The sequence below is a fragment of the Triturus cristatus genome, chromosome 1_2, assembly GCF_964204655.1.
Source record: "Triturus cristatus chromosome 1_2, aTriCri1.1, whole genome shotgun sequence".
Classification (NCBI taxonomy): Eukaryota; Metazoa; Chordata; class Amphibia; order Caudata; family Salamandridae; genus Triturus; species Triturus cristatus.
Genome location: NC_140580.1, coordinates 898,523,621 through 898,538,042, shown reverse-complemented (window position 1 = coordinate 898,538,042; position 14,422 = coordinate 898,523,621).

Here is a 14,422-nt window from a genome sequence, read left to right as displayed (position 1 = left end):
GCAGCAGCACATTCTACACCATCTTCTTAAGAAGGCACATCTACTTTGATTATTCTCTATGTTAGCCATTTTACTACTTTGTCCTTGTCTTTTGACTTAGCCTCTACTACTCCACTACTGTAATTTCTCAAACTTTGGATTACTTCAGACAGCTGAATTTCAGACTTTCTCCTTTTCACTTTCTCCAAGTGATTTCTTCAGTTCACTCAATTTGGATATTCATCACTTTTCACTCCTCCTTCTTCAGCAACATCAAATTGTATCAGATCATCAACAACATCCTGTGCATCTGACTCTTCTCCAATGTCAGTCAGGATAACTTTTAAGATTCCAACAGATTCTTCCTTTTCCTCAACCACTTTTCTCAAGATCCCCTCCGGATTATCTCGATTCACTGTTTCTTCTTCTCCTTCTTCAGACAGTGCCACATAAGACCATTCCGGTGATCTGTACTTTTGGTTGGGTCTTCTAATTCTCTTTATTTCCTCAGGTTCTCTTGATTCCTTTTGCTCCTTCCTTTTTACTTCGTTTTGACTCGACACTTCATTCACTTGTTCAGCTTTCGATGTATTCCCTCTTATCAGTCTGTATCTCAGCCTCTTTACTCTGTTGTTAGGCCAAAAATCTCCTCTTACGACCTTTTCCGGTCTTGTTTCTGTATTATTTCTTTCTCCAATCCAAGTTCTCTTTCTCAGAACTCGACCCTCTGATTTTCCATTCTCACTTTCATCCGATTCTGTTTCAAATGCCTCTTGTTCTTCAGCAGTTTTCTTTCGCTCCACAGTCTTTTTCACCACTATTTGAGACTTCCCTACTTCTGTCCCTCCTCGGGTCTCCGACACGCAATCTTCTTGCTGTCTTCTTGTCCCTTCACCTAGCTTATTAGAAGTGTTCCCTACACCTCCTCGGGGGTCTTCCGCAATCTGTCCCTCTCTATCTTCTTCTGACCCTACTTCTTCAGGTATAATCTCAAGTGGTTCTTAAATCTCCTCCTCTTCTGATTCAGGAGTAATTTCTGTGGAACTGCTCTTTTCTCTTTCCTCCACTGCTTTTTGGAACTTCAGGCTCTCTTACAGAATCTGATCTCCTTTCTGAGATTCTCAATGGTTCTCTTGAAGCCTTTTCTGCTTCTTTTCCTGAACTTTGATTTTTTCTCACTGGTTCTGGGTCTTCATCATCACTGGAATCTGACTCTTCAAAATACTCTCTACCAGTCCCATCCTTTGGGTTTGGAACTCTCAGAGTATGACTCGCATGCACCCAGTTTTTTACACCAGCACACTTCACTGCAGTCGTCGTAGTTAGAATGACTTGTCTTGGTCTTCCCCACCTCGGAACCAAGCAATTTCTTCTTCTGTGAACTTTAATCCTCACCCAGTCTCCTGGGCTCAGATCATGAGCTTGCTTCTTCTCAAGTGTAGTAGCTTCTTCTCCAATCTGGTGAAACACAGAATGAACTGCGTCAGCCAGGCCTTTACAGTAATCCAAAATCATGTCATCAGTTATTGTCATCAACTTATTGACAGGTACATATGCATGTCGCATTGCACGTCCCATTATGATTTCATGCGGACTTAAACCAGTAGTTCTATCTGGAGTAGATCTAATAGTCATTAGCACTAGAGGCAAGACATCCGGCCATTTCATACCAGTGGCTAAACACATCTTACCAATCCTGTTCTTGATTGTGCCATTTATCTGCTCAACAACACCAGAAGCCTCTGGTCTGTATGCACAATGTAGCTTCTGCTGTATGCTCAATGCTTCACAAATCAAACTCATGAGTTCATTATAGAAGTGTCCACCTCTATCAGACTCAATCGTTACCGGAAATCCGTACCTAGGAATCAACTCTCTTAACAGTAACTTTGCCACTGTTACTCCATCATTTCTCCTAGTCGGATAGGCCTCAACCCATCTTGAAAACAAACAGACTACCACTAGTACATACCTCAGTCTGTTCACTTGGGGCATTTCAATGAAATCAATCTGCATTCTTGTAAAAGGACCTCCTTCTCTGCCTATTGTTCCCAGACTCACCACTGTCTTTTTCCCAGTGTTAAATTGCTGGCAAATCAAGCATCTTTGACAGATACTTTCTGCAATTGTCCTGAACTTTGCATTGTACCAGGTTTGCTTAAAAGACCTAATCATCGAATCCCTTCCCAAATGTCCCTGGCCATGATACATCCTTGCCATTGCTGACAGCATGGAGTTCGGCATTACTGGTCTGCCATCTCTATAGACCCAAACATGGTCTGTCTCTCTTGGGGCACAACCTGCCTTAATCCAATCTTTTTTTTCTTCCTCCTCTGCCTCATCCTGCAACTGTTTCACTTCATCCCACATCTCTAAGACATTAGTAAACATCACAGAACAAAAAGACATTTCACCTTCTCGTTCCCGATTAATGGACTGGTTATTTTTGGCGCAATATTGAGCAATGTCATTTGCATAACGGTTGCCCACTGTCACAAAATCATCTCCTTGTCCATGAGCAGCACATTTTACAACTGCTAATTCTTTAGGCAGCTGTATCGCCTCAAGTAATTTCCCAATCACTTCAGCATTCTTTATTGGAGTCCCACTCGACGTCAAGAAACCTCTTTGTAGCCAAAGTTGGCCAAAGTCATGCACAACTCCAAATCCATACTGACTATCAGTCATCACAGTCGTTCTCAAATCTTTCCCAATTTCACAAGCTTTTGTCAATGCCACTAATTCAGCAACTTGCGCAAATTTCACTCCTTTCAATGATGATGCTTCCATTACTTCTGAAACCTTACACACTGCATATGCTGCACATAGCACATCCTCATCATTCCTCAGACATGATCCATCCACAAACAACACATGATCACTCTCATGCAAGGGAAGATCCCTTATGTCTGGTCTCGGTTTTGTACAGTAATCAAGCACATCCAAACAATTGTGATCATCTTCTGTTTTCACACCCACATTTTCAATATCCGGCAACAATGTCGCTGGATTCACATTCACACATCTCTCGAGTGTCACATTTGATGCTCCCAGAATGACTTTCTCATATTTAGTCAACCGGCTATGTGACATGTATTGAGTTCTGCTTCTTGTCAAAAGAATTGCCACATTATGAGGTACGAATACCCTTACAGGATATCCCATTATGATTCCCTCACTCTGTTCTAGGCTTCTGCATGTTGCAGCCACAGATTTCAGACAACCTGGTAAACCCACAGCTACAGGGTCAAGTGTCGATGAGAAGTACGCAATAGGCCTTCTCAGTAATCCATGCTTCTGAATTAACACTGAAAGTGCACATCCATTTCTCTCACTGCAGTACAATTCAAATTCTTTTTCATAATCTGGCATACCCAAAGCAGGGGCTTCACACATTCTACTTTTTAACTCTTCAAATGCTGCCATTTGTTCTCCATCTAGTTGCAATGGGTCTGTCATCTCACTTTTTGTCAGCTTAATCAGTGGCTTTGCTATCAGCGAAAAATTAATTATCCACTGACGACAATAACCCACCATTCCCAGGAACATTCTCACTTCTCTCTGGGTCTTTGGGGCCTTCATTTCCCTGAAAATTTTGATCCTGTCATCAGTCACTTTTCTCAGACCTTTCTCAATATTGTGTCCAAGATAATGCACCTCTTTCTTGCAGAATTGCAATTTGGCTGGAGATACTTTTAACCCTCCATCTGCCAGATTAATCAGTAAAGCTATAGTATCTACTTCACAAGCTTCACGTGTCTTTTATGCCACAAGTAGGTCATCAATATACTGCACTAGTACTGAGTTTTCAGGCATTATCAAACTCTCCAATGACTTTTTCAATAACTGATTGAATATTGAAGGACTCTCTGTATACCCCTGTGGGATACGACACCATGCTAAAATACGCTGGCCAAATCTAAATGCAAAAATCGGTTGGCTGTCATGATGCAATGGAATTGAAAAGAAAGCATGACACAAATCAATCACTGTATACCACTCAGCATCATGTGGAATCTGATACAAAATCACTGATGGGTTTGGCACAATAGGACAACATGCCACCACAATTTGATTACCTTTTCTCAAATCCTGTACAATCCTGAACTTCCCATTAGGCTTCTTTAGCCCCATTATCGGTGAATTACACGGACTACTCAGTAGTTCTCTCAGAACTCCCTGCTGAATCATTTTCTCAATTATAGGAGTTATTCCCTCAATTATTTCTGGTGTCATTTTGTACTGAGGAATGTTAGGATAAGTAATTCCCTCTTTCACTGAAATTTTCACAGGATCTACATTATTCATCAATCCCACATCCTCTCCAGTAAAATCCCAAACTGTCCTTTTCACTGTGTCTCTCAGTTCTTGAGGCAAATCCTCCGGATCAAACACAGCATATGCACCAATTAACTCACTCTCTCTATTTTCTAGAGTCATTCGGTACAAAACATCCTCATCTGGTGTTTCAAAAGCTATTCCATCTGGTGTACAAAAAATTGTACAATTCATTTTACAAAGTAGATCCCTACCTAACAGGTTCACTGGATTTGTGTCACAGACGATAAATCTGTGCATGTCTGAAAATTTCCCTATTTGTACTCTTACTGGTTCAGTAAGACGTGTTCTGATTTGTGTATTAGCTACACCAACTACTTGGATTGCTTCATCCGAGAGAGGAAGATTTCTAATATCTGTTGACCTGACAGTTGATCTTGTCGCACCTGTGTCTACTAAAAAAGTAACACCTTCTTCATTTATTTTTCCATCCACAAATGGTCCTGCCTGGTCTATTTCTAGAGTTGCACCAAGTATGCACTCTTCCTCCTCTCTTCGGCACCGTCAATAATCACCCTCAGACTCACTCCCTTCATTCTTTAACAAGTACTGTTGTACCTGGTTAGAACGTCTTGATTTGTTTACCTGCTCATCATTGTAGAATCCCGAATCCGGATTATACTTTTGTGATCCTCTATTCTGCGGCAAGGGCGGTTTTGGCTCTTGACTCTGCTGTCTCACAACTTTCTGCTGTTGCTGCTGTTGATTATTCCCCTCGTTCTGCACCTGTTGATTTAAGGATTTTCCCTCATTATTCACTAATGGTGGATTGGTACACTCAGATCTCCAATGTCCCAGTTGGCCACAGTTGTGACATGGGAACTTTTTTTTAGCTTCTTCAAGATTCCCCTTTCCTTTCCCTGCATACCTAGGTCTATTCCCTGCATTATTTCCTGCATTATTCGCCTGTTCCACCAACTGTGCTTCCTGTCTTTCCGCAACTTTCACTTGTGCCCACATTGCTTTCTCTTTCAGCTTTCTCTGTTTTGCTTCAATCTCATCACTGAAGTATTTTGCATGTCTCAGAATCTCATCTATTTTCTTACTCTGCCAATCCACAGTATGCTCACGAATTCTTTCACTAATCTCAGGTCTCAGGCCATATACAAATCTGTATACAAAATGACTCAAATCCTTGTCACCCAGGTGTTCATCTCCACTGAATTGTTTAAATGCCAGTATCAGCCTCTCGTAAAAAGCATGAACTGATTCTTTTGCTTCCTGATGTGTTCGATCTATTTTAACCCAGTCTGTTTCTTTTGGAGGTACTTTATTTTTCAGGTATACGATCACCTGCTCATATTTTCTCATTACTTCTGGATCTGGTGCTCCTGTTCTCTGATCTCTTGGATATTCCTCGGTAGGCCAACTCACAACTATTTTACACTCAGCCCACAAGTCTGCTGGAACAATTATATCAAACAGACTATTCAGATCAATCCACAGCACTTTTGACAATTTCACAAACCTGTCTACCTGCCTATACCACTCGACGGGCTTTTCTCTCAATCGAGGGAAATCATTCGTAAATGATAAAATATCCTGTCTGGTCCATGGAACATGTACATATCCTCCTCCAGGTATTTCTCTCATAGGATAAGTATCCACTGGTTTTTCCTTTTCTCTCACAGGAAATGCTGAATAAGTCCTATCCCCTGATTCTTCTCTCTTTTTGTACCACCTATCCTTCCACTTCTCAACATCACCCCATTTTCGCAATAAGGCGATCATCTCTTTAATCTGTCCTGTTCTACCAGTACCATTCAAATTTTCAATATCTTTATCTGTGAAATCCATCCTGTAAGACTTCTGCAAAACTTTCACTTTATCAATGTCAACTCCATATTCATTTTCTATTGCTCTTAATCTGTCATGTGTATTTCTCGCTCTCCAGGTGATATTTTTACACATAAACAATAATTCACCATCATGATGATTTTTTAGAATTTCTGTTGGAACTGTCCCTGCAACAAGCTCTTCTAATTCTACACGTAACCTAGCAACATCAATTGCTTGTGAATCTTTATCCCTCTTTTGAAGAACTTTCATCCATTCATTCAAATCTTCAGCTGTTATTTCAGTAGATTTTCTCACTAGAACCACTTTCTTCTGCGGTTCTAAAATTGGCATCCCTGAACAACTAGCTTCACCAGCATCCAGTCCTGAATTAGACTGTACCTCTAATCCTTCACTACATGTGTCATGTCTAAATTTTCCTGCCCTTTTTCCTGAATCTCCTGAAGGACCAGCCAAACTTGTCAATCTATTCCCAACATATGGAATAACCAAACCATTCTCACCCGTCCTCTGCTTATCAAAAACAGGCATAACCGGACCTATGGTTACGGGTACCGTAACAGCGTCTAGATTCTTTGTCAGTTCTTTGATCTTTTCAGTCAATTCCGATGTGGTTCTGGCTAATTCTCTCGTATTTTCGCCACTGCTTCTATTCTCTCTTTCCCTGAACGGATTACCACTTCTTAACTCAGGTGTCACATTTTCTGTCTCAATGATACGCACTGTATCTCTTATCGGAGAAACAACTGGTGTACTCTCTTCTGGTTCCGGTCTATATGGAGGTGGTCTTTTGTAAATCATGTCATTTAAAACCTCATCCTCATATTCATTAACTCCATATCTTCTCACTTCTGCCTCAGGAACCCTTTCTGTTCCTTCTTCAACTGTTCTCATAGGATATAATCCCTCTGACATACTAGCATCTCGCCATCTCGTCATTCGATCATGATGAGTTTCACGACCATGTCTCCTCCCAAACATATACCTATAGTTGCCTCCAGACCTCTGTTTCTCTCGCTCATGCACTTCCTCTTCCCATTCCACTAAAGCCTCGAACTGTGTCGGCCTTGGTCTTGGGTCAAGACATAACATCTTTTCCCGTAAATTTTTCAACACGGCCAGATTAAATGAACCATGTTCTGGAAATGCTAAAACTCCATCTTCCTTGGTATACCTAACCCAATTTTCCAACCATATACAGGTATGATACCCATATCTCGCAGCCATGAAGGATGCAGGCGTTTTCGATGGAGGTAACAATTCACCCTCTCTCGTTTTAACATCTTTATCCTTGTCGAACCAATTTTTAATCTTTCTGAACAAAGATTTTTTCTTTTTCTCTTCTTGGTAATACATTTTAACGCTTACCAAAACTTTCTAATCCCTTCCGTAATACAACTGCACAATATGATTTTTTCCAACCAATAACAGCGCGACTCACACTAACGCACCAATCCTGGAACGTTTACGTCACTAGAATAGCTCTACCAATCCTTGCGCGGCTCACACCAACGCACCAATCTCAGCGCGAGCACTATTCTGATCTAATATCCAATCAGAGCGCGGTCTGTTTGACGTCAGCAGTCGCTGCAGTCGCTTCTGTCTCCTGTCTCTTGTCACTCGTCTACCCCTCCTTTACAAAATTTCTCAGTAGACTCCGTGTCAAATTTCTACAAAATCTATTAGTTACAACATATAAACATCTCCATTGTCTGTTTCGCTAACCACAGAATAGTAAAGAAAATCTATTTCACAAGAATCCCGTTGACACAGTAGCACATCCCTCTACTCTGCCCTTCTAACATACATTCATTAATTGTTTCCTCTAGGACTTGTCCAAAGAGTCTTACAATCAACTAAATATATGAACATTCACGCACATTCATACAAGAAAATATAGTACATACACACAAAATCCTGCTTTTCCCGAGAACAGCGAACAATCTGCTCCACTACAGAATTATAACACACATTAACCAAGCAGCTTACTTCTACCCAGTTTCTCAAACAAGCTCAGAGAATACCTATTACTTCTCCCGCAATAAGCTTTAACGGCGAACCTTACGGATCCCTGGGACTTAAAACCAGAGTTTCACAGATAACCTTCACTACCATACGCACTCCTTATATACCAGAATTATTTCTAATAGTAACATATGACAATGTCACCGATTCCGAATCCAGACAATGTGACACGCAACTTCAATTGTCACACGTTTTCTTTTTCCTGCATACATACAGGACCAACAATCCCGTCTTTCCCGAGAGCAGCATATACTTCCCTCTGCCCTACTACGGAACTGCTACTAGCTCCCAAGTTCCAGAAGCACTACATATAACTCAACATGACGACTCCAACATATAGTATTAGTACATATGCCAACATCAATCAATAATCAATAATCAATAAGCTAATGTACAAGCAATCTAATCAGATCAAGACAATCATTAATAACCATCCTCACTCTGCTACCAGGAACTTGATGCAGATTGGGGTGTACAAAATCTCCCTACTTCCACAGTTACACGCACATACACTCACCATACACTAGGGCCCATTTCACTAACATACACTCAAATACTCCACCAGCATTGAACCTGTGGAAAGAAAACTCCTAAACACCCCACATCTACACTGAGGTCGATAAGACCTAGTTATTGTAATTGTCAAATCTAAACAATCTATACAACAATAATCAAATAGAGTACTCAATAATCGACAAGAAATAATCACCAACACCGTATTTAAAATTATGATTCTTTATCTAAATTAGTCAAAAGAAATTAATCAGAATAAATCATTTTCTCATAATTACCTATTCTAGCTAAATGTCAGAATGGGTCATCAGGACAAGTCTCTCAGTAGAAATCTCCCGAGTCACCGTCCTCACAGCATCGATCCTCACCAACGCAGGTTTGGGAAGAAAATGGCAAAGTGGCCTCCCGCCCTCTCTAGGCTAACAATATTTATAATGAAACTTGCAATATTAAAGAAACATTAAATGATCTACACGTCCGCCGAACCGCTGAGCAGAGCGAGCAGGAAAGGATGTAGCATCGCTACATTTGGAAAATCTCCGCTCAGGAAAATCACAAAAATAAAAAGACAGAACAGGAACCAAAAATAAAAAAGTAACTTTTAACATCCACATTTCCTCGGCGATGACACAATGAGCTCAGAGTTCTTTCTTTATCCTCCAAGGCTGTTCCGATACATCTGGAAACTCGCCCAGAACTGCTGCTGTCCTCACGGAAAGTTTTAACCAGGCAAGGACTGTGGTCAGATGATTCAATCATATTCAGCAAGGCCCTCTCATCACAAATCTTTCACTCGAGGCCAGGCTGCAAACGGCAGCCATTTTTCGTTATGCCAAAATAGACCATCTTAATTGAAAGAGACAAAAACAACGTTACCACAGCATAATGATTAAACAGTGTTAACCCCACTAATACCCTTATGTGTATGTAATTATCTAGCTTTTGCAACACAGGAAAGCATTAGTTCAAAAGCGTTTCGTGCTTTAAAATAAACAGCACTCAGCAACGTTTATTTAATAAAACATGCACATTTATTAAATAGCAATACAAAAGCATTCCCTCGTGTCAGTTTTCTTCTCATTAGTACGTTGGTAAGTTTAAACATATACACAAAACAAATAATTAGTAATTAATTAGTAATTTAATTATGACAAATAGACAAACCAGAGCTTAAAAACCCAATAGATTTTCATCAGAAAATCCTGCTCCAGCAATTACATTACCTAGGAGGTATCTATCCTCAAAGTCACCTCTTTCTAACATTTGATATAGACCAGTGTGCCTGAAAATAAATGCTTCATGGGTGCTGCCAGGGTATTTGGCTACAATATCTGTAATTATGCTTTTAGCGTCTCACACTACTTGGATATTTAGGGAATGTGTGCTTTTTGGGTTATGAAAAATGTATTCAATGCGGGATGGTGGACATATGGGCACATGTGTCCCATCTATGCACCATATGACCTGTGGGAACCTTGCTAATCTGTAGAAATCCGTTTTTGTTTGGTCTAATTCCTTATTCATTTCATTTCATTTCAGAAATCTTTATTTCGATCACAGATCATAAAAGATGCATAACATTAGTACAAAAAATTTTAAAAACGAATTAAACAACAGTGTGATCCAGTAGTTAAAACAGTGTTAAAAGAGGGTGCATGAACTTCAGTCTGTAGCTATCAAGGAGTCTTTTTATACGAGTCTTTTTACCCAACGGCTTCGGGTGTACCACATGGAAGTTAAAAATTTCGAGAGGGCAAAGACTACAGTGGGGGAGAGGTCTGTCTTTAAAACTCTATAAGCAGGTTGAAAGGATCTAAAACCCAAGTTCTTAAGTAGGGGGACTAACCAATATTTCCTGCTCCTCTCATAGCCCTTGCAGAAGAAAACAACGTGAACGTCATTCTCCTTTGGATGTGCGCACACTGGGCAAGTTTCTATGGAGGAGCGGCATGTCCAGGACGCTGTGAACGATACTAAGGGAAGTGTTCCGTATCTCCATTGTAAGAATAATTTCCTCGTTAGTACAGGAGACATGGCACCTAGAGTACTTTCAAGATGGTAAGAATCTTTTACTTTTAGGAACAAATGGGTCAAAGATCCTTCTCGTGTGGCATCGATAGCTCTGGTGAGCATTAGTTCTTGGTATGCTCTCACAAGAACCTTTTTTGGAGTCTTTAGACAGGCGTTTGTAGGATCCGTCCATAGTTCCGGATAACCAATCTCCTCTAGCATTCCCTTAACATAAATCATCCATGGAATTTGCTTGGCGTTCCGTAGGTGCAGGAATTCCTGTAACTCCTCTCTGTAGTTTGTGAGATCTGGGCTGCACCACAAGCGTCTCCAAAATGTCAAGGGTTTAAGACCTAGCTCCTCAGTTATCGATCGAATTCCCATGTCCAATCTTAGGGGCAGTAGTGGAGTGCTCTGCGGTAGGGCAACGATCTGTCTCAGAAATTTATTTTCCGTTGACTGTAGTTTAGACAGATTGGTGTGTCCCCACAGCTCACCCCCGTATGTGACACCCGCGCGGGCTTGAGTTTTGTAAATATGAATGATTGGGGTTAGTGGGCGATAGGAAGATTTGTTCGCCAGACGCATAGTGCCACCCGCCAACTGAGCCAGTTTGATAGTCACTTTAGTCTGGTGTGACGTCCACGTTAGATGTTCGTTTATAGTAATCCCCAAGTATTCGATGTTATGCACACGTTCTAATTGGACTGTGCCTAACCTAGGTGGAGCTCGGTTATGGGTATTAGGATTCAAAATCCTAAATTTAGTTTTTTGAGGATTAATTTCCAATCCACGCTCAGAGCAGAACTCTAAAAAACCGTCTAGGATGCGTTGGATCCCCATAGGGGATTTAGACAACAGCAGGGTGTCATCTGCAAACATGATTGCAGGCACCCTGCTGCCTGTCAACTTAGGGGCATCGGTGTTGGCAATCCTGTTCAGGTGGGCAACTACCCCGTTCACAAAGAGGCAAAACAGGGTCGGTGCAAGGACACAACCCTGTCTAACCCCTCTGCGAACGGGGAAACTATCGGTTAACTTGCCATCTTTGCCGCACCTTACGCGGGCGTAGTTGTTATAATGAAGTCTCATCAGGATTGCCAGAATATCACCAGGGACGTTTAGCTCTTCCATGACTCTCCACAGCCGTGCCCTAGGTACCAAATCGAAGGCGGCACGTAAGTCTACAAAAATAGTATACAAAGTACCGCCCTCGATTACGGCTGTTCTCCAGTAAAGGAGATTGAGCCGGAAAATTTGATCTACTGTCGATACACCCTGTCTGAAGCCCGCCTGATAGGGGGACAGGATATCCATCTCCTCTATCCAGGCCAGAAGCCTGTCCAAAATCAGTCTTCCGAAAAGTTTTTGGGGTATGTCGATGAGACTGATAGGACGATAGTTGGCTGGGAGCAGAGGGGAACCCTTTTTGAAAATTGGAACCACCTCTGCTCCCAGCCTAGTATCAGGGACCTCCATACCCCCCAGAATGGCATTAAATATTAGTGTAAGATATGGGACCCATATCCCTGGTTCCTGTTTGAACAAGTCCCCAGGCACCCCATCGAGTCCCGGGGCTTTTCCCGCAGCTAGACCCTTGATGGCCTCCCTCACCTCTTTTTCAGTAAAGGGAGCTCCCGTATGACTGGATGTCTTTATGCCACCAACTGTATTTTGTTCCCCCCCTTCCTCAGCATAAAACGTCTCAAAGTGGCGCTGCCATATCATGGGCGCTTTGTTGGGCTCTATTGCCGAGGATAAATCCTCAGTACCATTGGCGACTATGCGCCAAAATTTGCGCGAGTCTCTGTTAGTTAGTGTTTTAACAAGGTTTTCCCAATAATCCTGGTCCCATTCCGCCCGCACATTTTCCAGGAGCCTTTTGTAGGATCTTCTCCTAGCTTGGATTTCTTCCTTGCCATAGCGTCCTTTTATAGCAAGTAACAGATGGGCCTTGGATTCCCTGCAAGTGGCGTTATACCAGGATGTTTTGGACAGGGGGCCTTTCCATTTCCCTGAGGATGAAAACAGATCCTGCTCTAAGGTGATGATTATGTCTGCATGAATTTGTGCAAGCTTTCCTCTATTGGGATCATCTTGCACCTCCTTTCCAATCTGAAAGGCCCTCTCCAGCAATGGGATGATCCTTGCATATAACTGCGGTATTCTATCTGGACTATTGACCAATTTCTCCCACTTGACTCTCCGCCGATTGTTTTCAAGTAAGAGCCCTGCTTTATCTTTATCCGGTCCGTAGGATGTGTCCTCGCCCCCTGGCAGGGAATAAGTCAATTCCAAAGCGTTATGGTCACTGTCCATTCTTTCAGTGACTTTGAAATCGACTATTAATGGCCACATGAACAATTTGACCAAAATATAGTCCAGTCTGGATTCGCTACCTGTTTTATTATAGGTATACATGCTAGGGATGTCCGATTTGCAGCGGCCATTGCAAGCCCTTAGGCCTTGATTAAGAGTGAGGGCAGTTATCTTCAAAGCCAAGGGAGTCCAGGCCCTAAGTGGTGGGCCACCGTTTCTGGAACAAACCAACATGAATCTTCCTCATAGGAAGGGCCGTCACGTAGTCCAGAAAGTGGTTCGTACTGTGAATTAAAGTCACCTCCCACCAAGCAGGCAAATTCACAAGGAATGCCTTCTAGGAACCCGGATAATTTATCTATAGTGCAAGATTCTTTTAGCATAGGAACAGGCCTTGAATATATGTTAATGACTAACAGCTTAGTGGAGTCTGACCACTCGAGTAAGACAGCCAATATGTCATCCGAGACGGTCTCTAGGCAAGTGGCGTGACAACCTAGGTCAGTTGCTACCCAGGTCGTAGGTCCCCCCGACGGCCTGCCCCTTCCCCCCCACTTTGCGGGTTTAGAGAAGGAGGCAAAGCCCGGAAATAATATTTCCTCACGTGCCCAAGTCTCCTGGAAAAGATGTATATTTTTGGAGCTAATGTACGAGCCCCACTCTATGGAGTCTATTTTATTGGCTAGGCCTGCCACATTCCAAGAGATCACAGTTATATGAGCCGATTGGGTGGTGTCTAGGCCTGCGGAGACAAAGTTATTAGAGTTAAGCTCAGTGGGCGCCATTTGGCTAGTGGGGGAATAATTTGTGATAGAGGTTATATTAATGGGAGACAGGATGAAATCCGTCATGCCTAATACGAGAGCCGGCTTGTGTTCGACTATGTCAATTGCCCTAGTATGTATATCCGGGACAGGGGGTATACTAATCTCCATCCTGGGAGATACTATTAGAGAACTCCCCACTTCATCCACCTGTCAGTCTACCATTTCCAGACTGCTGTATCTATTGTGGGTGGGTAAATAGGCTGGATAATGTGTTCTGTGTGGCCCTGGGATTCCTCTCCTATATCCTCCACCCCCGCCCCTCCTCCGTGTAACAGTTTCCCAACCAGCCTCCCCCCATACTGGTGGAAATGATGTATAGGTCTTCCCCTATGGTATTGGGGCACATTGCTCTCCCTGGGGCAGTTTTCCCAATCCTCCAGCAACTCTTGATGGTGCCCCCATCTCTGGTCCTCTGAATTATAGAGGCTCGAAGGGTAGAAAAATGAAAGAGGAAGTGATTGAATGTTACTGCCAAAGTCCTCGTCAGAAACCCACGTGCAGATATATGCGACTGTATTCGGGTCTCTAAAGGTGACCAGAATGCAGTCCCCACTAATAGATTTCCTGGTGTAACCCACCCACGTTGCCCTCCTGGCCATGGAGATATCACTGGT